General features: G+C 44.2%; 1 protein-coding gene across 1 annotated transcript in view; it reads right to left on the bottom strand.

Moving 5' to 3' along the window:
* The window catches only part of LOC120030151 (ventral anterior homeobox 2-like), a 33711-nt gene that overhangs the window by 3197 nt on the left and 5634 nt on the right, over positions 1–24880 (bottom strand). The window lies entirely within an intron of this gene.

Raw genomic sequence — 24880 nt, 5'->3', positions numbered from 1 at the left:
AGTATGTACAGCAGTAGTTATATAGGATGAGCTATGTGGAGAATACAGTATGTACAGCAGTAGTTATATAGGATGAGCTATGTGGAGAATACAGTATGTACAGCAGTAGTTATATAGGATGAGCTATGTGGAGAATACAGTATGTACAGCAGTAGTTATATAGGATGAGCTATGTGGAGAATACAGTATGTACAGCAGTAGATATATAGGATGAGCTATGTGGAGAATACAGTATGTACATGTAAAGTGAATAATAAATTAGCTTAACTTCTCAGAGATCAAATTATATTTGATTGCCCCGATAGGTTGATGCAGACAAGGGGGATGGATTAGAGTGAGATGGGAGTGGAATGGGGACCTTGTCAGTCAGTGGGTGTGAGAGTGGAATCGATTCTGGTGCCACCAATGACAACAGAGACTAACGTATCTAACACGCTGGCCCGAGTAAGTCAAAGCTATAATCACAGGGATAGGTTTCAATGGTATCTAGGATGCTGGTGTTGCCTAAACCGGTTTCAACTGAGAGACAAAGAAAGGGCAAAGCTAAGTTCTCATCTCTCACTGTACTGTTCTGCACTGTACTGCAGTCACTGTACTTTACTGTACTACACTGGACAGTACTTTACTGCACTGGACTGTACTTTACTGCACTGTACTGCACTGCATGGTGTTCCACTGTACTGCAGTGTACCACAGTGTACTGCACTTCACTGCTCTGTACTGCAGTGTACTGTACTACACTGTAGTGTACTGTTCTGCACTGTACTGTAGGGTACTGCACTGTACTGTACTGCACTGCACTGCACTGTTCTGCACTGTACTGTAGTGTACTGTACTGTTCTGCACTGTACTGTAGTGTAGTGTACTGCACTTTACTGAACTGCACTGTGCTGCACTGCACTGTGCTGCACTATGCTGCACTGTACTGCATTGTTCTGCACTGTACTGTACTGTAATGCATTGTTCTGCACTGCACTGTACTGTACTGCATTGTTCTGCACTGTTCTGCACTGTAGTGTACTGTAGTGTACTGCACTGTACTGCCCTGTTCTGCACTGCACTGTACTGCATTGTTCTGCACTGTTCTGCACTGTAGTGTACTGTAGTGTACTGCACTGTACTGCCCTGTTCTGCACTGCATTGTTCTGCACTGTAGTGTACTGTAGTGTACTGCACTGTACAGCCCTGTTCTGCACTGTAGTGTACTGCACTGCCCTGTTCTGCACTGCACTGTTCTGCACTGTAGTGTACTGTAGTGTACTGCACTGTACAGCCCTGTTCTGCACTGTAGTGTACTGCACTGCACTGCACTGTACTGTACTGAACTGTACTGGACTGCAGGCCTACACAGTGAGCTTCTCTACACAGCACACAGCAGCACACAGTGTGAAAAGCTCACTGAACTCTGTGCTTGTTTCTGGCTCACACACACACAGGGTAATGGGGGTCAGGGGAGATCAGATGTGTTTGCTCACACACACACAGGGTAATGGGGGTCAGGGGAGATCAGATGTGTTTGCTCACACACACACAGGGTAATGGGGGTCAGGGGAGATCAGATGTGTTTGCTCACACACACACAGGGTAATGGGGGTCAGGGGAGATCAGATGTGTTTGCTCACACACACACAGGGTAATGGGGATCAGGGGAGATCAGATGCGTTTGCTCACACAGAGAAATCATACTCATGAAAAATGTATACAATCTTCACTGACTTACTGCTCTTTTCCTCACCCCTCGGGTGTGAGTGTACATGCGTGCGTGTGTGTGTGAGTGTGTGCATTCGTACGTTTGTGTGTCTGTCATGGCATTCGACTGGGGCAAGGCGATCACCACACATGACCCATTGATGTGAGCTGACTGGAAGAATGTGATCGCCTGCATTTTCATATCGAGAATAAACCCTCTGTCAGGTTCTCCTTCGTATTCTTCTGTCTCCGCCACTCTATACATTCACCATGAGACGAACACATCTCTTGGCACAGATCATGTAGTGTAGTGTTCACACTAACATGCAGCCTACACGTCCACACTCACATGCTCATAATGTACACATACATGTATAGGACCGACACAGACCACGTAGTATACACATACAGTACACATACAGTACAAAGCTCATCCTATATAACCAGCGTCAACTCATCCCCTCTTTATCTGGAGAACACTGCCATCTAATTAAGCTAAAGAGGGGATTGGTACAGAGAAGCAAAGTGAGTTCCAGTTACGGCCTACACCGTCCAAACCTAGACGACGCTGGGCCAACTGTACACCGGCCAAACCCAGACGACGCTGGGCCAACTGTACACCGGCCAAACCCAGACGACGCTGGGCCAACTGTACACCGGCCAAACCCCAGACGACGCTGGGCCAACTGTACACCGGCCAAACCCCAGACGACGCTGGGCCAACTGTACACCGGCCAAACCCCAGACGACGCTGGGCCAACTGTACACCGGCCAAACCCCAGACGACGCTGGGCCAACTGTACACCGGCCAAACCCCAGACGACGCTGGGCCAACTGTACACCGGCCAAACCCCAGACGACGCTGGGCCAACTGTCCACACCCAGACGACGCTTGGCCAACTGTCCACCGGCCAAACCCAGACGACGCTGGGCCGACTGTCCACCGGCCAAACCCAGACGACGCTGGGCCGACTGTCCACCGGCCAAACCCCAGACGACGCTGGGCCAACTGTACACCGGCCAAACCCCAGACAACGCTGGGCCAACTGTACACCGGCCAAACCCCAGACGACGCTGGGCCAACTGTACACTGGCCAAACCCCAGACGACGCTGGGCCAACTGTACACCGGCCAAACCCCAGACGACGCTGGGCCAACTGTCCACCGGCCAAACCCAGACGACGCTGGGCCGACTGTCCACTGGCCAAACCCAGACGACGCTGGGCCGACTGTCCACTGGCCAAACCCAGACGACGCTGGGCCAACTGTCCACCGGCCAAACCCAGACGACGCTGGGCCAATTGTCCACCACCCTATGGGACTCCCAATCACAGCCAGTTGTGATACGGCCTGGATTTGAACCAGGGTGTCTGTAGTGACACCTCTAGCACTGAGATGCAGTGCCTTAGACCACTGCGCCACTCGGGAGCCCAGTGTAGGGCTGGGCAGGGCAGAGCATGGCTGGACAGGGTAGGGTATGGCCGGGCTGGGCAGGCCAGGGCAGGGGAGGGCTGGGCAGGCAGGGTACTCTTGACCCAGGCCCATGCACTATAGAGTGAATATTGTGCCATTTGAAACACATCCACGATGAGTAGGACCTACCTAACCTATATGACTAGCAGCAGTATGGCAAGGACAGGGCACACACAACGCGGCCGTGAGCGGCTGCATTCACATCACACACAGCAGTCATAGAGCGCTCATATGTCTGTAAAGCACGCGACCGCCGCTCAACCACAGAACAGAAACCAATGCTTTTCAATGTAGAACATTTGGAATTGGAAGTGGAATTTGGTTTACATTCTAAATAGACTGAAATTGAAAGGGAATTGTCCCCAACCCTGGAGAGAACTGTTGGTTAGTTGAGTCCCTTTCAGGTCACCATGGTCTCAGCAGACCATTAGTATGTGTATAATGAGATTGGGTGAGAAGGATACTGACGCCACATCTTAGACTTAGAGTAGTAAAGACCTGGGCCCCTATCCACAGTCTCAGTCTTGTCTTAATCCTCTTTATGTATACAGTATACTATACGTGCCTAAGTTAAAAATACCACATCCCAAATCAGGGTTTTTCAAGCAAAGCCTCTGACTGATTCCTGTGTACTCCTAATTCCTCCCAATTGGGTGAAAACCCACAAACCTTCAGACAATCACCTCTCTGCGCTTCCTCGATGGGGCACGGCTTAGCCAGGGGCTGAGGTGAGAGAGAGCTGGAGGAGGTGGGCCGTTCATTTCACAGTCGTCCGCTTGAGGAAAAACCCTAAGGTTAACAGGGGACTTTACTATGGGGGAAATTATGAAAAGAGAAAGAAAGCAAATCTCTGCCCTCTCCATACATCTACACTATTGGAAATAAATCCGTCCTAATGGGATCCAGGGTTCAGAGATGGGGCAGAGATTACTGAGAGAGAGGGGGGAGAGAAAGAGAGAGAGCTGGGCTGGCATGACCAGGATTTGCCCTCAAGCCCTCACCCTCCCCACCGCTTCTACTAGGGCATGGCCGGGTCAAAGCAGGGCTGGGCAGGGCATGGCCGTGTCAGAGCTGGGTAGGGCAGGAATGGGCAGGGCTGGGCATGGCCGTGTCAGAGCTGGGTAGGGCAGGAATGGTCAGGGCTGGGCATGGCTGGACAAAACAGAGTATTGGTATTTTGGTATTTTATTAGGATCCCCATTAGCTGTTGCAAAAGCAGCAGCTACTCTTCCTGGGGTCCACACAAAACATGAAACATAATACAGAATGACATAATACAGAACATCATTAGACAAGAACAGCTCAAGGACAGAACTACATACGTTTTTAAAAAGGCACACGTAGCCTACATATCAATGCATACACACAAACTATCCAGGTCAAACTATCTAGGTCAAATAGGGGAGAGGCATGTGCCGCGTGCTTATTCTGTTTTCTGAAACCAGGTTTTGTGTTCATTTAAGCAATATGAGATGGAAGGAAGTTCCATGCAATAAGGGCTCTATATAATACTGTATGTTTTCTTGAATTTGTTCTGGATTTGGGGACTATGAAAAGACCCCTGGTGGCATGTCTGGTGGGATAAGTGTGTGTGTCAGAGCTGTGTGTAACAATTTTCAACACATTAATGTTTCTTATAAAAAGAAGAAGTGATGCAGTCAGTCTCTCAACTCTTAGCCAAGAGAGACTGGCATGCATAGTACTAATATTAGCCCTCTGATTACAATTAAGAGCAAAACGTCCCGCTTTGTTCCGGGCCAGCTACAGGTTAACTAGGTCTTCCCTTGAAGCACTGGACCACACGACTGGACAATAATCAAGATTAAACAAAACAGAACTTTTTGGAGTGTGGTGTCAAAAAAGCAGAGCATCTCTTTATTACGGACAGACCTCTCCCCATCTTTGCAACCATTGAATCTATATGTTTTGACCATGACAGTTTACAATCTAAGGTAACGCCAAGTATTTTAGTCTCCTCAACTTGTTCAACAGCCACATCATTCATTACCAGATTCAGCTGAGGTCTAGCACTTAAGGAATGATTTGCACCAAATACAATGCTCTTAGTTTTAGAGATGTTCAGGACCAGTTTATTACTGGCCACCCATTCCAAAACAGACTGCAACTCTTTGTTAAGGGTTTCAGTGACTTCATTAGCTGTGGTTGCTGATGCGTATATGGTTGAATCATCAGCATACATGGACACACATGCTTTGTTTAATGCCAGTGACAGGTCACTGGTAAAAATAGAAAAGAGTAGAGGGCCTAGAGAGCTGCCCTGCGGTACACCACACGTTACATGTTTGACATTAGAGACACTTCCATTAAAGAAAACCCTTTGAGTTCTATTAGATAGATTGCCATATCGTGGATTCAGAGCTGAGGTTGAAAAGTCATAGCACTTAAGTTTTTTCAACAACAGGTTATGGTCACTAATATCAAAGGCTGCACTGTTAAATTTAACAGTGCAGCTCCCACAATCTTATTATTATCAATTTCTTTCAACCAATCATCAGTCATTTGTGTCAGTGCAGTACATGTTGAGTGCCCTTCTCTATAAGCATGCTGAAAGTCTGTTGTTAATTTGTTTACAAAGAAATAGCATTGTATTTGGTCAAACACCATTTTTTCCAACAGTTTGCTAAGAGCTGGCAGCAAGCTTATAGGTCTGCTGTTAGAACCAGTAAAGGCCGCTTTACCACTCTTGGGTAGGGGAATTACTTTGGCTTCCCTCCAGGCCTGAGGACAAAGACTTTCCTCTAGGCTCAGATTAAAAATATGACAGATAGGAGTGGCTATTGAGTCAGCTACTGTCCTCAGTAGCTTTCCATTTAAGTCAATGCCAGGAGGTTTGTCATTATTGATCGTTAACCATAACTTTTCCACCTCTCCCACACTAACTCTACAAAATTAAAACTTGCCCTGCTTTTCTTTCATTATTAGTTTTTTTTATACATTAATATAATTGCTCACTGTTTGTCGTGGGCATTTCCTGCCTAAGTTTGCCCACTTTGCCAATGAAATAATCATTAAAATAATTGGCAACATCAAATGGTTTTGTGATGAATAAGATGGAGTTGAATTTGTCTTTCTGCCCATAATTTCATTTAAAGTACTCCAAACTTGTTTTCCATCATTCCTTATATCATTGATCTTGGCTTCATAATAAAGTTTCTTCTTCTTTTTGTTGAGTTTAGTCACATAATTTCTCAATTTGCAGTACGTAAACCAGTCAGATGTACAGCCAGACTTATTAGCCACTCCTTTTGCCCCATCTTTTTCAACCATACAGTTTTTCAATTCCTCATCAATCCATGGAGCCTTAACAGTTCTAACAGTCAGTTTCTTAACAGGTGCATGTTTATCAATAACTGGAAGAAGCAATTTCATAAATTCATCAAGTGCAGCGTCTGGATGCTCCTCATTAATCACATCAGACCAACAAATGTTTTAACATCATCCACATAGGAGTCACAGCAAAATCTTTTGTATGATCTCTTATATACTATTTTAGGCCCAGCTGTTGGAACTTTGGCTTTCCTGGATAAAGCCACTATATTGTGATCACTCCATCCAATGGGTACGGATATAGCTTCAGAACAAAGTTCTACAGTATTAGTAAAAATGTAATCGATACATGTGGATGATCTTGTTCCTGTAGTGTTTGTAAACACCCTGGTAGGTTGATTAATAACCTGAACCAGATTACAGGCACTGGTTACAGTGAGAAGCTTCCTCTTGAGCGGACAGCTTGATGAAAACCAGTCAATATTCAGGTCCCCAAGAAAGTAGACCTCTCTGTTTACATCACATACACTATCAAGCATTTCACACATATTATTTAGATACTGACTGTTAGCACTTGGTGGCCTATAGCAACACCCCAAAAGAAAAGGCTTTAGATGTGCCAAGTGGGCGGGGCAGGGCTAGGCAGAGCAGGGCAGGGCAGGGCAGAGCAGGGCAGGGCAGAGCAGGGCAGGGCAGGGCAGGGCAGAGCAGGGCAGGGCAGGGCAGGGCAGGGCAGGGCAGAGCTGGGCAGGGCAGGGCAGGGCAGGGCAGAGCAGGGCAGGGCAGAGCTGGGCAGGGCAGAGCTGGGCAGGGCAGAGCAGGGCAGGGCAGAGCAGAGCAGGGCAGAGCAGGGCTGGGCAGGGCAGGGCAGAGCTGGGCAGGGCAGGGCAGGGCAGGGCAGAGCAGGGCAGGGCAGGGCAGGGCAGAGCAGAGCAGGGCAGGGCAGGGCAGGGCAGGGCAGGGCAGGGCAGGGCAGGGCAGGGCAGGGCAGGGCAGGGCAGGGCAGGGCGGGGCAGGGCTAGGCAGAGCAGGGCAGGGCAGGGCAGGGCAGGGCAGAGCAGGGCAGGGCAGGGCAGGGCAGGGCAGGGCAGAGCAGGGCAGGGCAGGGCAGGGCAGGGCAGAGCAGGGCAGGGCAGAGCAGGGCAGAGCAGGGCAGGGCAGGGCAGGGCAGGGCAGAGCAGGGCAGGGCAGAGCAGGGCAGGGCAGGGCAGAGCAGGGCAGGGCAGGGCAGAGCAGGGCAGGGCAGAGCAGGGCAGGGCAGGGCAGGGCAGAGCAGGGCAGGGCAGGGCGGGGCAGGGCTAGGCAGAGCAGAGCAGGGCAGGGCAGGGCAGGGCAGGGCAGGGCAGAGCAGGGCAGGGCAGGGCAGGGCAGAGCAGGGCAGGGCAGAGCAGGGCTGGGCAGGGTAGAACAGATGTAGGATAGCAGAGCAGAGGATAGACCAACATGGTCTACATGCAGGATAGCTGGACTGCTACAGGGTAGGCCTGTGTCCACTACTACACAAGCTGAAGAAAGGACAGGTCTGGGCCGGGTTAGATTAGGTGTTAAGACAACTGTTTGGGCTAACCCAGGGCATAGCTCATCTGGGGCTCCATATACAGTGCCTTAGGAAAGTATTCAGACCCCTTGACTTTTCCCAAAACATTTTACGTTACATACTTTTGTTTTTTCATCAATCTACACACAATACCCCATAATGACAAAGCAAAAACAGGTTTTAGAAATGTTTGCTAATTGATAAAAAATAAATAACCAAAATATTATATTTACATAAGTATTCAGACCCTTTACTCAGTACTTTGTTGTAGCACCTTTGGCAGCGATTACAGCATCTAGTCTTCTTGGGTTTGATGCAACAAGCTTGGCACACCTGTATTTGGGGAGTTTCTCCCATTCTTCTCTGCAAAGCCTCTCAAGCTCTGTTGGATTGGATGGGGAGCGTCGCTGCACAGCTATTTTCAGGTCTCTCCAGAGATGTTTGATCGGGTTGGGCTCTGGCAAGAGACTTGTTCCGAAGCCACTCCTGCATTGTCTTGGCTGTGTGCTTAAGGTTGTTGTCCTGTTGGAAGGTGAACCTTCGCCCCAGTCTGAGGTCTTGAGTGCTATGGAGCAGATTTTTATCAAGGATCTCTCTGTACTTTGCTCCATTCATCTTTGCCTCGATCCTGACTAGTCTCCTAGTCCCTGCTGCTGAAAGACATGCTCACAGGATGCTGCTGCTGCTGCCACCACCATGCTTCACCGTAGGGATGGTGCCAGGTCTCCTCCAGACCTAATGCTTGGCATTCAGGCCAAAGAGTTCAATCTTGGTTTCATCAGACCAGAGAATCTTGTTTCTCATGGACTGAAAGACTTTAGGTGCCTTTTGGCAAACACCAAGCATCCTGTCATGTGCCTTTCACTGAGGAGTGGCTTCCGTCTGGCCACTCTACCATAAAGGCCTGATTGGTGAAGTGCTGCAGAGATGGTATTCCTTCTGGAAGTTTCTCCCATCTCGACAGAGGAACTCTAGAGCTCTGACAGAGTGACCATCGGGTTCTCGGTCACCTCCCTGAGCAAGACCCCTCTCCCCTGATTGCTCAGTTTGGTGGGGCAACCAGCTCTAGGAAAAGTTTTGGTGGTTCCAAAATTCTTCCATTTAAGAATAATGGCCACAGTGTTCTTGGCGATCTTCAATGCTGCAGAATTCTTTTGGTACCCTTGCCCAGATCTGTGCCTGGACACAATCCTGTCTCGGAGCTCTACGGACAATTCCTTTGATCTCATGGCTTTGTTTATGCTCTGACATGCACTGTCAATTGTGGGACCTTATATAGACAGGTGTGTGCCTTTCCAAATCATGTCTAATCAATTGAATTAACCACAGGTGGACGCCAATCAAGTTGTAGAAAAATATCAAGGATGGTCAATGGAATCAGGATGCACCTGAGCTCAATTTCGAGTCTCATAGCAAAGGGTCTGAGTACTTAAATAAATAAGGTATACAATTTTTTTTAAATGTTTCCACTTTGTCATTATGGTATATTTTGTGTAGATTGATGAGTAATAATTTTTATTTAATCCATTTTAGAATAAAGCTGTAACATAACAAAATGTGGGGAAAAGTGAAGGGGTCTGAATACTTTCCGAAGGTACTGTATGTGTCTATTGAATTGAAGCAGCTCAGCTGATGGATGTTGCTATTTCACAGCCAACACCTGCAATGTATGCCGACCGATAAATCAATGTCATGACTGTTTCTTTGTCATGATAGATGATGGCATACGACTTATATAGAGGTTCAGAATGATTCCTAAGAAAATGTAATGCTATATAAAAAGGATTAGGTGAGCCAAAATGTGGTAGCATTTATATCGGCCTTTACATTGTATACTTGTTATTAAGCCTCTATGTATAGTGCTTATGATGGCTTTTGAATGCCCTATAAAGCCTTATGAATGACCTTTATAAGCTGTAGTTGTACTAGTGAGAGCTAGTTAATCTCTCTAAGAGAGGCTATGTGGGAGAAAAGCCTAGCTCCATTACGCAGGGCACCTGCTGACAATCTTTCTAACACTTTCTGTGACCCTGTGAAAGGCTCAGCGGTCCCCTTCCCCCGTGACTCCTCCCGTGACCCTACTGATCCTACACGTGATGAACATCAGATTGCCTCACTTCGGTCTAAGAGAACAATACATTACTTTTCTAAAGGGAAACTGTATTGTAACAATGACTTAGTTTTCTATAGGGAAACTGTATGGTAACAATGACTTAGTTTTCTATAGGGAAACTGTATGGTAACAATGACTTAGTTTTCTGTATGGAAACTGTATGGTAACATTGTACTTGGATGAATATGACTAGTTTTCTGTATGGAAACTGTATGGTAACAATGACTTAGTTTTCTGTATGGAAACTTTATGGTAACATTGTACTTGGATGAATATGACTAGTTTTCTGTATGGAAACTGTATGGTAACAATGACTAGTTTTCTGTATGGAAACTGTATGGTAACATTGTACATGGATGAATATGACTAGTGTTCTGTATGGAAACTGTATGGTAACAATGACTTAGTTTTCTGTATGGAAACTTTATGGTAACATTGTACTTGGATGAATATGACTAGTTTTCTGTATGGAAACTGTATGGTAACAATGACTTAGTTTTCTGTATGGAAACTGTATGGTAACATTGTACATGGATGAATATGACTAGTTTTCTGTATGGAAACTGTATGGTAACATTGTACATGGATGAATATGACTACTTTCTATATGGCAAGTGTATGTACAGAGCTCCACTCTGTCCTTTTCCTCCACAGCCTTTCTCTCTCTCTCCAATACCCACATGCTGTATTAAAACCAGGCACCTCTGACTGTCCCCATCCGAATTCCTGCCTCCTAGCTCCTAGCTCCTACCACTCCCTGCCTCCTAGACCTCTTACATCCTACCTTTCTCCTATATCTGTTAGGATAACTCTTCCCCTCGTGCCCAAGCTCATCCCACCTTCCCTCTCTCCTGCCATCCCTCCCTTGCATTACTGAAACACATGTCCAAGCAGGTTCAGCCAAGGGTCAACCCAGTCTTAGCGAATCGCTGATAGATGTGGCTCCCTAATCCTTCTTAGTGCAAAAGCACTTGGGACTATTATTAGGCCCTGTGCTTCGCGCTCCGTCACCCTCCCTGTCCCGCCCTCTGCCCCGCCCCGAGGTGGACCAGGCCCTTCTTCCTACGGTTCTATGACGTCGAGGTTTAGATAAGGGAATTAGGCTCACAGTGTGTGTGTGTGTGTGTGTGTGTGTGTGTGTGTGTGTGTGTGTGTGTGTGTGTGTGTGTGTGTGTGTGTGTGTGTGTGTGTGTGTGTGTGTGTGTGTGTGTGTGTGTGTGTGTGTGTGTGTGTGTGTGTGTGTGCGTGTGTGTGTGTGCGTGTGTGTGTGTGTGTGTGTGTGTGTGTGTGTGTGTGTGTGTGTGTGTGTTTACAGGGGCAGCACAATTAATTAGTCTTTTGACCAATCAGATCAGCTCTGAAAAAGATCTGATGTTATTGGTCAAAAGACCAATTAGTGGGGGAAAAAAGATCAGATTTGGGCTGCCTGTGTAAACACAGCCTAAGAGGATACCCCTAACTTCTTCACCACTCCCTTGTTCCTTCCTACCGCTCCACAGCACTCTGTGTGATGGAGTCCAAGCACTGCAGCCTGACATAGTTAATCTACAGAGCCACTGTGGCTACAGATGGTGGAATATGCCACACATCTCAATGTGCAACAGACAACTACTCAATAAAAAATGGACTCTTGAACAGGGCTTAACACTAGGGATATGCAGTTCATGAGACATCCCTCGATAATTACCACTCGGCTACAAATGTGTGTGGGTGTGTCAGACATATTTGCGTGTGTCTAAGTGTGTGTCTGTATAGCCTGCGTGCGTGGGTATATCTGGACACGAGGGCAGGGATTCCAGGCAGTGTTGTAAAGAGTACTCTATCCATATGGATGTTGCAGGTTTCTGTTCTTGCTAATCCATTGAGATAATAGCATTACGGCATTGCCCGGCGAATAACAGGAAGGCCTTGCACGCATGCACACACACACATCCTTCAGCGTGTCCAATAGTGCATCGTCCTTGGCAATGAATTGTCATGCACCTGTATGTATTGACAAGTGCCCTAATTTACTTAATTGCCTTATCAATTCCCCTACCACATCCCTCTCGGATCAATAAATAAATATTATTTTATTGATTCATATGGGTAGACATGAATAGAATTTGATTGATTAGCTAAGCTGATGAGGGGCAATGAGGTCCTCCTGAGCCAGCGTCTTACTCTGTACTGTTTACACTGGCGTACTACACACCCCCTGCAAGGACCTGGTGGTCGCCCCCATAGAATTAGGAATTATAATACTAGAATGGACATGATCCTTCTTATGATGGTCCAAAGGTCAGCCATTTTTTGTCAGAGAGTTGGTCAACCATGGTTTGCAAGTGCCGTGATAAGATATTGTGTAAAATAATGAATTTGAAGAATTTATCTGTACTCAGTGTTTGTTAGCTAGCTAGCCAGCCAGTTTCAGAGGAATGATTCCATAATTTTTTCAACTTAACTGTCAATATGCCAACATTCCATTCAAACAACAAAGTCAATCCACACACTGGCTGAAATCAGTAGCTGACAGGACTTAGACAAGTTGTGAGAGGGCATTTTCTGTTAAACCTTACTAATGCTTGTGTGCTCAAATATCCTTCTTTAAACCTTGGCATTGGGCTAGAGAAATCATATAAGATAGAAACGTGTGTGTGTATTAGCATAGGCCTGTTCTAACTGTTCTGTGTGTAGAATGACCCCATGATGTCTGGGCGCTCAGCCAAGACCTGACAGAAAGTGGTTCCTCAGAGCAAAGTGTTATATCCTGAACACCAGGGATAAGGCTGTGGTTCTGTTTGGAGCCTGTTTCTGGGTGAAAGGCTCATGCTTGTGTGCAGGGGTAGGACCATACATCATCTGGGCCGACAGTCACAGGCGCTTGCTCGCCCAACTTGGGGGAACCGTTGAGCTACTGTTAGCGGAAGTACGTCTGGAGTGACTTCCCGTCACTTTGGCACCTATTGTCCTCACTCAGTTGCGACAGAATGAGACAACCTTTTCATTTTAGCCTGTACCCCGTAACCCAGTTTCGTCTCGCCACACACACATACACATACATAAGATCACGTGTTTTGCAGATGCTTGCATAAGATAGCGTGACTATATAAGGCTTCCGTACTCTTTGTGCGGGGGGCTCTCACTTCATTCACTGTGTGTGTGGTGTGACCAGCTCCCATACTGCAATACGTGTGTTAATAAAAGTAGTACCTTGATTGATTATTGACCTTGCCTCTCCTCATGATTAGTTAAAAGGTAGAATTTCCACCACACTAGTAAATGCGACAAGTACTGATGTTGTATCATATAATAGCCCTCTCAGCTTTCCACGAACACAACAATTAAGACATTTATGGTCTGGTCACATATTTTGGAGGCTGTTTATACAGAAATATTGTTTTAAAAAAACATATAAGTTGTATTTATGATTATATTACAATACTTTAGGTTGACAATAATTCTATTACACAATTTCTGATACATCACATGCCTTAGTTTTATTTTTGCTGCATAAGTAAAATCGGTATTATGCCTCTACTGCCATTCATTCCAATTAGACTGGTTTGGATTTCTTCCTGACCAATATGTAACCATTCTGGAACCCCCTCTTGGAATTTAATAGGATCTCTATGGTCGCCCCCTCCTCCGTTCCCCAGATAGGATATGAACATGTCATGAAATTTGAATTACAGGAAATGAGCTGTAAAACTGCAACATTTTCTCTCTGACCCATGGCAATGTGTAGAATTGCAGGAAATGTGCTTTAAAAAGGCTAAATGCTAAATGTGTAGAATTGTATGAAGTTAGTTGCTTCCCTCCCTACACTTTCAGCTTTTACATGATCTCGGTCTCGGTCTCGGTCTCTCTCTCGCACTCTCTCGCACTCTCTCTCTCTGTCTTTGTCTCTGTCTCTGTCTCTCTCTCTCAGACATCTGTGAGACTATGTAACGCTCCAGACGACTGGCCAGACACTGTATGTCTAGGAGTTACTGAGAACAATGCACAGCGAAATACATTCACACACACAGAAACAGAGAGAGAAAAAACACACACACCCCCACACACACACACACACACACACACACACACACAGAGAAACAGAGAGAGAAAAACACACACACACACACTCAGACCCCTGCTATCTGCAACCTTGGTGAAAGGCATTAACAAAGACCAAGACAACAAATTAAATTGTAGGTTGTAGTCGGTGCAAGACCCCACAGCAAAGCAATTACTGAGTGACAACAGATAAGTAGATGGGAGATTCTCAGGTGTTAAATCACCTGGGAGGAACACAAGAGAACAGCATCCAAACACATTCAGATACAGTATGAGGAAAACATAGTATTAATTATGGCAGGCTTAGCAACCGTCTACACCAGCAATCTGTTAGGAAACCAGCTGGGAAGTTGTACAATAGCACCTCTGACTGAAGTTTCTTGCGGGGAAACACAAAGCTATTTTATTTATATTCTATTCTAGTGCTGTTCTGAACAGCGTGGTTTTTCCTGGTCCGGTCATTAAATGTGGCCAGGAAAAACTCCTGGCCCCTACATACAAATTCCGTGGAGCACTACGACCGTTAATGTCAGTCTAGAGAGAGGAGGTCCACAGAAGGAGAGGGACGGAGGGATGTCACACACACACACAGAGGGATACAGGGATGTCACACACACAGAGGGATAGAGGGATGTCACACACACACACATAGAGGGATAGAGGGATGTCACACACACACAGACGGACAGAGGGATGTCACACACACACAGAGGGATAGAGGGATGTCACACACACACACACACACAGAGGGATAGAGGGATGTCACACACACACAGGGATAGAGGGATGTCACACACACACAGGGATAGAGGGATGTCACACACACACACAGAGGGATAGAGGGATGTCACACACACACACACAGAGGGATAGAGGGATGTCACACACACACACAGAGGGATAGAGGGATGTCACACACACACAGAGGGATAGAGGGATGTCACACACACACACAGAGGGATAGAGGGATGTCACACACACACACAGACGGATAGAGGGATGTCATATACATAGAGAGAGACAGAGGGATGTCACACACACAGAGGGATAAAGGGATGTCACACACAGAGGGATAGAGGGATGTCACACACACACACACAGAGGGATGTCACACACACACAGAGGGATAGAGGGATGTCACACACACACAGAGGGATAGAGGGATGTCACACACACACAGAGGGATAGAGGGATGTCACACACACACAGAGGGATAGAGGGATGTCACACACACACAGAGGGATAAAGGGATGTCACACACACACAGAGGGATAGAGGGATGTCACACACACACAAATGGATAGAGGGATGTCACACACACACACAGAGGGATAGAGGGATGTCACACACACACAGGGATGGATAGAGGGATGTCACACACACACAGGGATGGATAGAGGGATGTCATACAGTGGGGCAAAAAAGTATTTAGTCAGCCACCAATTGTGCAAGTTCTCCCACTTAAAAAGATGGGAGAGGCCTGTAATTTTCATCATAGGTACACTTCAACTATGACAGACAAAATGAGAAAAAAAAATCCAGAAAATCACATTGTAGGATTTTTAATGAATTTATTTGCAAAATATGGTGGAAAATAAGTATTTGGTCACCTACAAACAAGCAAGATTTCTGGCTCTCACAGACCTGTAACTTCTTCTTTAAGAGGCTCCTCTGTCCTCCACTCGTTACCTGTATTAATGGCACCTGTTTGAACTTGTTATCAGTATAAAAGACACCTGTCCACAACCTCAAACAGTCACACTCCAAACTCCACTATGGCCAAGACCAAAGAGCTGTCAAAGGACACCAGAAACAAAATTGTAGACCTGCACCAGGCTGGGAAGACTGAATCTGCAATAGGTAAGCAGCTTGGTTTGAAGAAATCAACTGTGGGAGCAATTATTAGGAAATGGAAGACATACAAGACCACTGATAATCTCCCTCGATCTGGGGCTCCACGCAAGATCTCACCCCGTGGGGTCAAAATGATCACAAGAACGGTGAGCAAAAATCCCAGAACCACACGGGGGGACCTAGTGAATGACCTGCAGAGAGCTGGGACCAAAGTAACAAAGCCTACGATCAGTAACACACTACGCCGCCAGGGACTCAAATCCTGCAGTGCCAGACGTGTCCCCCTGCTTAAGCCAGTACATGTCCAGGCCCGTCTGAAGTTTGCTAGAGAGCATTTGGATGATCCAGAAGAAGATTGGGAGAATGTCATATGGTCAGATGAAACCAAAATATAACTTTTTGGTAAAAACTCAACTCGTCGTGTTTGGAGGACAAAGAATGCTGAGTTGCATCCAAAGAACACCATACCTACTGTGAAGCATGGGGGTGGAAACATCATGCTTTGGGGCTGTTTTTCTGCAAAGGGACCAGGACGACTGATCCGTGTAAAGGAAAGAATGAATGGGCCATGTATCGTGAGATTTTGAGTGAAAACCTCCTTCCATCAGCAAGGGCATTCAAGATGAAACGTGGCTGGGTCTTTCAGCATGACAATGATCCCAAACACACCGCCCGGGCAACGAAGGAGTGGCTTCGTAAGAAGCATTTCAAGGTCCTGGAGTGGCCTAGCCAGTCTCCAGATCTCAACCCCATAGAAAATCTTTGGAGGGAGTTGAAAGTCCGTGTTGCCCAGCAACAGCCCCAAAACATCACTGCTCTAGAGGAGATCTGCATGGAGGAATGGGCCAAAATACCAGCAACAGTGTGTGAAAACCTTGTGAAGACTTACAGAAAACGTTTGACCTCTGTCATTGCCAACAAAGGGTATATAACAAAGTATTGAGATAAACTTTTGTTATTCACCAAATACTTATTTTCCACCATAATTTGCAAATAAATTCATTAAAATTCCTACAATGTGATTTTCTGGATTTTTTTTCTCATTTTGTCTGTCATAGTTGAAGTGTACCTATGATGAAAATTACAGGCCTCTCTCATCTTTTTAAGTGGGAGAACTTGCACAATTGGTGGCTGACTAAATACTTTTTTGCCCCACTGTATACATAGAGAGGGATAGAGGGATGTCACACACACACACACACAGGGATAGAGGGATGTCACACACACAGAGAGGGATAGAGGGATGTCACACACACACACACACACACACAGAGGGATAGAGGGATGTCACATACACAGAGAGGGATGTCACATACACAGAGAGGGATGTCACACACACACAGAGGGATAGAGGGATGTCACACACAGAGAGGGATGTCACACACACAGAGAGGGATAGAGGGATGTCACACACACACAAACACAGAGGGATAGAGGGATGTCACACACACACACACACACACACAGAGGGATAGAGGGATGTCACACACACACACACAGAGAGGGATAGAGGGATGTCAGACACACACACACACAGAGGGATAAAGGGATGTCACACACAGAAGGTATTAGTAGAGCTGTGTGTGTAAAGGATTCTGACAAGTTGATGTTTGAAAACAGAGGAGTTAAGTATCTCTTTAATACGTCCTCAGTGCTCCTCCCTCCTCCCAGGGTATTACTAAGATAAGGATCAGATCCGCTCTCTAAGTCTCTGCTCTCTCATCTGTCTGTCTGCCGGTCGATCTGTCACTTTCTCTCTCTCTATCATGTCTGTCTGTCTGCCGGTCGGTCTGTCACTTTCTCTCTCTCTATCATGTCTGTCTGTCTGCCGGTCTGTCTCTTTCTCTCTCTCTATCATCTGTCTGTCTGCCGGTCGGTCTGTCTTTCTATCGGTCTGTCTGTCTCTTTCTCTCTCGTGCAAATCCATGGTCAGTACAGCACAGATTAGAATAGATTACCTCTTGTTTCTGTTAGTATTTAACCTGGTATTTATCTTGCATTAAGTTCTGCAAAAAGACTGTGTTGGAAGGTTATACACAGGCATGGCAGACCTGCATGTCACTACAGCCATTATCAACACAACACACATGCACACATTTACTGTCCTTCACTTATTGTATTTTACTTACTGTTCTTCACTTAGTGTCCTTCACTTATTATATTTAACTTACTGTTCTTCACTTACTGTTCTTCACTTATTATATTTAACTTACTGTAGTTCACTTACTGTACTTAACACACAAGTCTCTAAAACAAACATGGTTGTGGATGTTTTCCAGCAGCTCATCAGCCTATCTAACTGTGCATGTTTAGCAAGCTTTGCTGCCTTGAAAGATCAAAATATATCTAAATATTTGGTCACTCACAGCTGCTAGCTCTGACCAGCTTGTGTCCAAAGCTCCACATGAACTAGTGGGATTCCATTCATTCTGTAACTTAGCCCTCTACCATTTGTCCCAGGGCAGGATTAAACCAGTTTTAAACAGCCCCTTCCACCATAAATCATGTCTTTCCCTGGATGGGCATTAGAGAACAATAGAGTGACACAATGCAATATGTCAATAAAATAAGGCCTGGTCATGGTGGAGCCATGGTTGGTACCAGGTGGGATGGGAACAGTGTTGTGAAGCTATAGAGAGGTATGGGATTCTATATGCAAACGTGTATCATTGGCCAGAATTCAACCCGTTTTCATCGTTGCTATAACGTAATAATACCAACATTGCAATAACATGGAAACTACGTTGACTCAACATCTTTATGCCAAGGTCTCAGAGTCAGGTGACAGATTAAGATACCTTGTCATTATTTACATAAGTGAAAAGATAAACCCTTACTAACTTAAGTATTTGGGGGAAAATATTTGTATTTTTGGTCTAAATTATAATTTCAGTCGGAGTCAAAGGTAATTTCAGTCAACCATTTCAGTAAAAGGAATTTCTGGACAAGTAATTTCCGTAAAAGTCCATTCCGTAAAAGCAATTTCGGTAAAAGTATTTTCACTAAACGTGGTTTCAGTAAAGGTCAGTTCTGGTGATTTAAGCATTGTACTCCAGGGCAGCCCTCACCTAGAAGACATTCCTTTCTCACATTGTGGAATGTAGCTTATCTAATGAAAAGGTAACAGCATGAAAGGTGCTAACATTTCTCCATGTGAAAGACAGTCATTAGACCCCGTTTGAGGTGCATCTGAAATGGCACCCTATTCCCAATATAGTGCACTATTTTAAACCAGAGCCCTGTGCATGAGTAGGGTCCTACCATAGGGAGTATACACAGAGTGTGCAAAACATTAGGAACACCTGCTCTTTCCATGACATAGACTGACCAGTTGAATCCAGGTGAAAGCTATGATTCCTTATTGATGTGACCTGTTAAATCCACTCCAATCAGTGTAGATGAGGGGGAGGAGACAAGTTAAAGAAGGATTTTTAGGCCTTGAGACAATTGAGACATGGATTGTGTATGTGTGCCATTCAGAGGGTGAATGAGCAAGAGTGCCTTTGAACCGGGTATGGTAGTAGGTGCCAGGCACACCGGTTTGAGTGTGTCAAGAACTGCAAAGCTGCTGGGTTTTTCTAGCTCAACAGTTTCCTTTGTGTATCAACAATGACCCACCACCCAAAGGACATCCAGCCAACTTGACAAAACTGTGGGAAGCATTGGAGTCAACATGGGCCAGTATCCCTGTGGAACGCTTTTTGACACCTTGTAGAGTCCATGCCGCAACGAAATGAGGCTGTTCTGAGGGCAAACGGATGTGCAACTCAATATTAGGAAGGTGTTCCTAATGTTTTGTACAGTCAGCGTAGGGTGCCATTTCTGCTCATTCCCAGACTAAGGCGTTTCTCAAGCAAGCTGAAAATGTAGCCTACTCTGTGGACTGATAGACAGAATAACGGAATTGAAAATGTATTAATATTGTAAGAGATTACAAGTGCATGGGATGAAAGTGCTCCAAATTGTATGGAGGTATTAACCGAGGGTCAATCCAAAATGTACTTTTAAGCTTTTATGTAAAACAAGGAGTCCGAGAAAACAATTGGAGAAAACACAAGCAAGAACAATTGGGGTGCACAGTCACAGAACCATCCCGAAATGTAATTTGAGTGTTTCCTCTATAGCTGAGTAAATCATTTTAGCAGTGAACAGAAAGAGAAGTTAGTGACAGAGACAATAGTAACACAATTACGCTGCCTTTAGGAATGTATTTCCTGATATAATATGAACATGATCCCTCCTTGAAGCAGTTAAGCCTGCTGGAACAGACATCCCCAAGAAAACTCCATAGCGTGCCAAGGGTGCGAGGCTCCCCGCCGCGTTACATGGGAAGGGGGAGCCACCTGCTGGGCTCTGGGGAGAGGCGAGGCGAGATGTTGCCTGAATGAGGGAGGGGTTTGACTTTACAGGTTATTCACCCGACTCAAATAGTTTGTAGGTTCGGGTTTTTCGTCATGAATCGTGTTCTGGAGGCAGCTCTGCAGTGGTCACTAGCTGGCACAGCCACAAAGTAATAACATCTGATTTTAAACCTAACCCTAACCACACTGATAAGCCTAATGCCTAACCCTAACCTTAAATTAAAACAAAAAAAAACATTTTTGTTTTTAAGAATTTTTACAATATAGACAATTTTGACTTTGCAGCTGGTCCATCTAGCAAAAATCGCTCACTTCTGCCTAAAGGACAAGACTTCTCCCAATAAACGTCAACCTGCAAATAGTTTGCTTTCATGTAGCTCTTGGTGAACTCAAGGCTTTTACGCACAACTGACCTGGAAACTTTGTTTTAACTGGGAAACGGTTTAGGTAGCCCGAAGCATATTGACACCTCATTGAATAATTTGTCTTAGTACAAGTTGAACAGCAAAACACGCACACTATTTTATATATTTGTCTTTTTTTATTAAATTAAACTGTTAAAAGGTATTTCCCGTATGTATTTTGTTGAGCAAATGTAGCCTATGCCTCATTGCCTGGGCAATTTTGATACGTGACCAAACTAATTCGAGTTACACCTGGGTCAACGACCATATCCCCAAACACATGGCGCTTAGGAATCCGCGCAAATGTCTTAACGAATTTCGGAACAATAAACTATTTACGTGACTGACGTCATATTATATGAGCGCAATATCACAAGTTAGGCTATATCTGTTTTTGTGCATACGCTGCCCCCCCACCCCTTTAATTAACTTACTAAACTTATTGTAAAATATATATATTTTTAGGCCCAATATTGTCGCGACTTTGATATTTCGTGTTAGCCAACTATAATAGGCTAGTGAATATAAATGGGCTTACAATGTCAAAATTGAGCTATATGTTACAGCATGGAAGCATTTTGGGCTAAATTACGCGTTATTATGTGTTATTATGAAGTTATTGGATGCGCTAAGGTTTAAGCTACGAGCATATTCCATGTATTGGATTTAATTCGTATTAGGCTTGATCTCTTTTAATGATCAAATTAAGTATAGCATTTGATGAATTCAATCACTTATTTTTGAATCGAAAGAAATCGACAAGAGATGTCATAGCATGGAATGGGCATTTAGAAATATCAGTAAGGGATGAACATGTTGATGTAAACATTGTTCACAGTGGCCAAACCATCCATGACATAGTCCCGCCTCTTCTTTTGTTTTGGCCCAACTGCAAAAATATTATTTGTGTTGCTCTTGGTTTGAAGTTTACTGGTATATTGTGATAAAATTAGATATAAGATTGCAATAGTTGTCTTTTTAATGAACTTGATGTGTCTTTTCGTCGCATGATTGTTTGTGTGGCTATAGCAAATTGGACATGGTCGACAATGGTGGTAGGTGAACCTTCTTCCCTTCAATATGAGGCTGCATGGAGATAGACTATAAATCAAAATGCTGTAGATAGAATGTAGACCTCTAGATATTTCATATTGTGAAATAAACTTGACTTTGAATGGAAATATTTGAACGAGGGCATCACTGGATGAATACGAATGAGGTTGGCTTAAACGCACTCAGAAATCAGAGTACATTTTTTTCCCAAACGTGCATTTCGGTTATCACCGCCTCCTTGAAATTGAAAATGCTAATTAAATCGTGTTTCTGACCATCAAAGTAACATTTTGCCTTGAGTTAAGATGAGTTCGTATTGTATTCATAAAAGCTATTATTTCCACGCTAAATCCTGCATTTCACGAACGCTCTCTCACAACGGAGAAGCAACGTGAATGCTTTCAAACCACACATATAGGCCACTGTACGTTGCGTAAGTGGACCTGGAAATCAAATAACCATATGGCTCCTTTGAAAGCCTTGATGGCAAAAACTCAGAAAGATCCTAATAATAATGTGTTAAACTTCTATAGCGCTGTTCATAGAATCTCAAAAGCACTTCAAGAGCAGAGGTCAACCAATAGAGGCCACGTCTTTGAATGATACAGCTAATAGCTTTGGCTGCATCTCAAAAGTAGTAGCTTGCTTTCCTCGTCTCGTGTCCTCTCCCTCATTGTCATTGATCTCTCTGTATAAGGGCAGTACAAATGCGCTGGAGAATTGTCCATTTATCAGATATGTGTAATAGTACACCTAAGTGTAGGCTAATTGTTCTGTTGTTGCTGTATCTATATAGTGTAGGCCTCCATACCGTATGTGGATCATGTATACATTCTTTGTTTATATATTCTGTCTGTATGTTCTGCTTATTGTGGTCAGCACTATTTCACCAGGTCAAGTTCCTGGTAGCATACATATAAATGTACATGGTGAATAAAGTTGATTCTGATTCTCATTGGTCCTAAATCGAGGGAGATGCCGTTGAACTAGAAACGACTTGGTCTTGAACTGCCCTTTCGACAAATAGGCTGGGGCCTATAGCGTCTCTAACAAGTGTTTTCATTCACACCAACCATTTGACGATAATCAACCCTGTCACTCTCTCATTTTCAGGAATTAACGTACAGGCTACACATAGGTCTAGCCTACTAAATGTGTTGCGGAAATTATAACTAGACATGTAACTCGTTTAGTTCTATAGGCATAACTCGTATAATTACACCAGAGGCATATTAATGCATTAGTTGACAGAAAACAAAAGGTTCTGGATCCTCCATGTTATCTATCATATTTTAGTTGCCAATCGTTGTTTTCGCTCACACCATGTTGTGGTTCCTAAATGGAGGGAGACGCAGTCTTGGACAGCCCTTTGACAAGTGGGGCCTATAGCATCTCTAGCAAGTGTTTTCATTCACACCAACCATTTGACGATAATGAACCCTGTCACTCTCTCATTATCAGGGATGACCGTATAGGCTACACATTACGTTAGGTCTACTAAATATATTGCGGAAATGATAACTTAACGTGTAAATAGTTCAGTTCCTATTGGCACAACTCGCTTCAGAGACATAGTAAGGCATCAGTTGACAATTGAGGCCATGGATCCTCCATGTTTTCTATCATATTTTAGTTGCCATTTTTTTCTATTCTTTCACGCCATGTTTTCTGTCATTCGCTATCATTGCTCTATCCTTCATGTGGAGGACACAAGCTATAGTATAGCCTACATCCATCCATTTTTCACTTGTTACTGTTGTCTAGAGAAGTTTGTTTTATACAACACACTGTATCGTTGCAAAAAAGTTTAAATAATATAAATATATTAACATTATCGTTATTATTATTATTATAGAATACTTTCTGTAAAGCGCCGAGGGCGTTATGGTGTTTGGTTTACTTACAAGATATGCCTGGCTGATGGGGCTACTGTGAATTCCCGCAAAGAAACGTCAGCACTGATAATAGGTTATGAACTCGTAGATAGGCCCCAAGAATGGAGCCATTACGCAAATGCTAGACTATATGATGATGATGATTGCATGGAGTTTCCGAATAAGACATTGGTTGAGTCTTAGATATAATATGTCTACATCTCGTGCTTCTCCTCAGTGGACACATCTAGTCTACATGACAAAAGTTAGGTATAAATTAATTCAGAGACATTATACAATAGAATCCCACTGAGCACACCACGTCATTCCAACTTGGATAATAGCGCAATATTTGTTTGAGAAGTTGATCAATGAGATTACCACCTATATTCACCCACTCAAAGTAACAGCCAAACGTTAGTAGAATGTCCTATGTGCTATCACTAAAAGCCAATTCTACCATCTAAATTCTAAAAGCACAACCAAATTCCAGTGGAAAAAACTATGTCTGAATTTTTGGTTTAGTTGTCACCCAAATGTCTATCAATGCGCTTTCAACCATTTAAAGGCACAGCAAAGTTCAAATGGGAATACCAAGTCAGATATTTTATTTATACAACAGATGCATGTGTTATCACTCTGCTTCATCTAATAACAGCGCCAAATTACCTGGATTGCAGTTGAGATTACGTTAAAAAGTACATGCCTCAGATTATTACAGCAATTTTGAAGATCTCTCCACAGACCTGCGATGACCTATGCATGCTATCCTGAACATGCACGCTTTATATGATTACATAATAAGACATGTGTAGTTACAGTAACCTCAAAATGTGGACATGGATGTGTTACTCATTTTAAGGTTGAATGTTACATTAGTTTATTAAATAACCTTAATTTTGGGCTATTTACTCTATTGCAAAAGTAATATTGAATAGTTTTTGGTTGACAACGCAACCAAATATCAACATTTGCCACTGATTTTTAATTCGAGCTTAATTCCAGTCTACAAATTAATAATTGATATGTTGGAAACACATCGCTACCAAAAAACAAAGTAGAACTAAATCAAATCAAACTTTAAATATCTCCTTCAAACTTTAAATATCTCGTTCAAATGTTGATATTTTGTTGCGCTGAAAACCGAAAAATTCTATATTATATAACTAGGCAAGTAGGTTAAGAACAAATTC

This window comes from Salvelinus namaycush, chromosome 36 (assembly GCF_016432855.1).
Source record: "Salvelinus namaycush isolate Seneca chromosome 36, SaNama_1.0, whole genome shotgun sequence".
In the NCBI taxonomy this organism is placed as follows: domain Eukaryota; kingdom Metazoa; phylum Chordata; class Actinopteri; order Salmoniformes; family Salmonidae; genus Salvelinus; species Salvelinus namaycush.
Note: the sequence above shows the minus strand (reverse complement) of the source record. Positions and strands in the feature narration are given on the sequence as shown.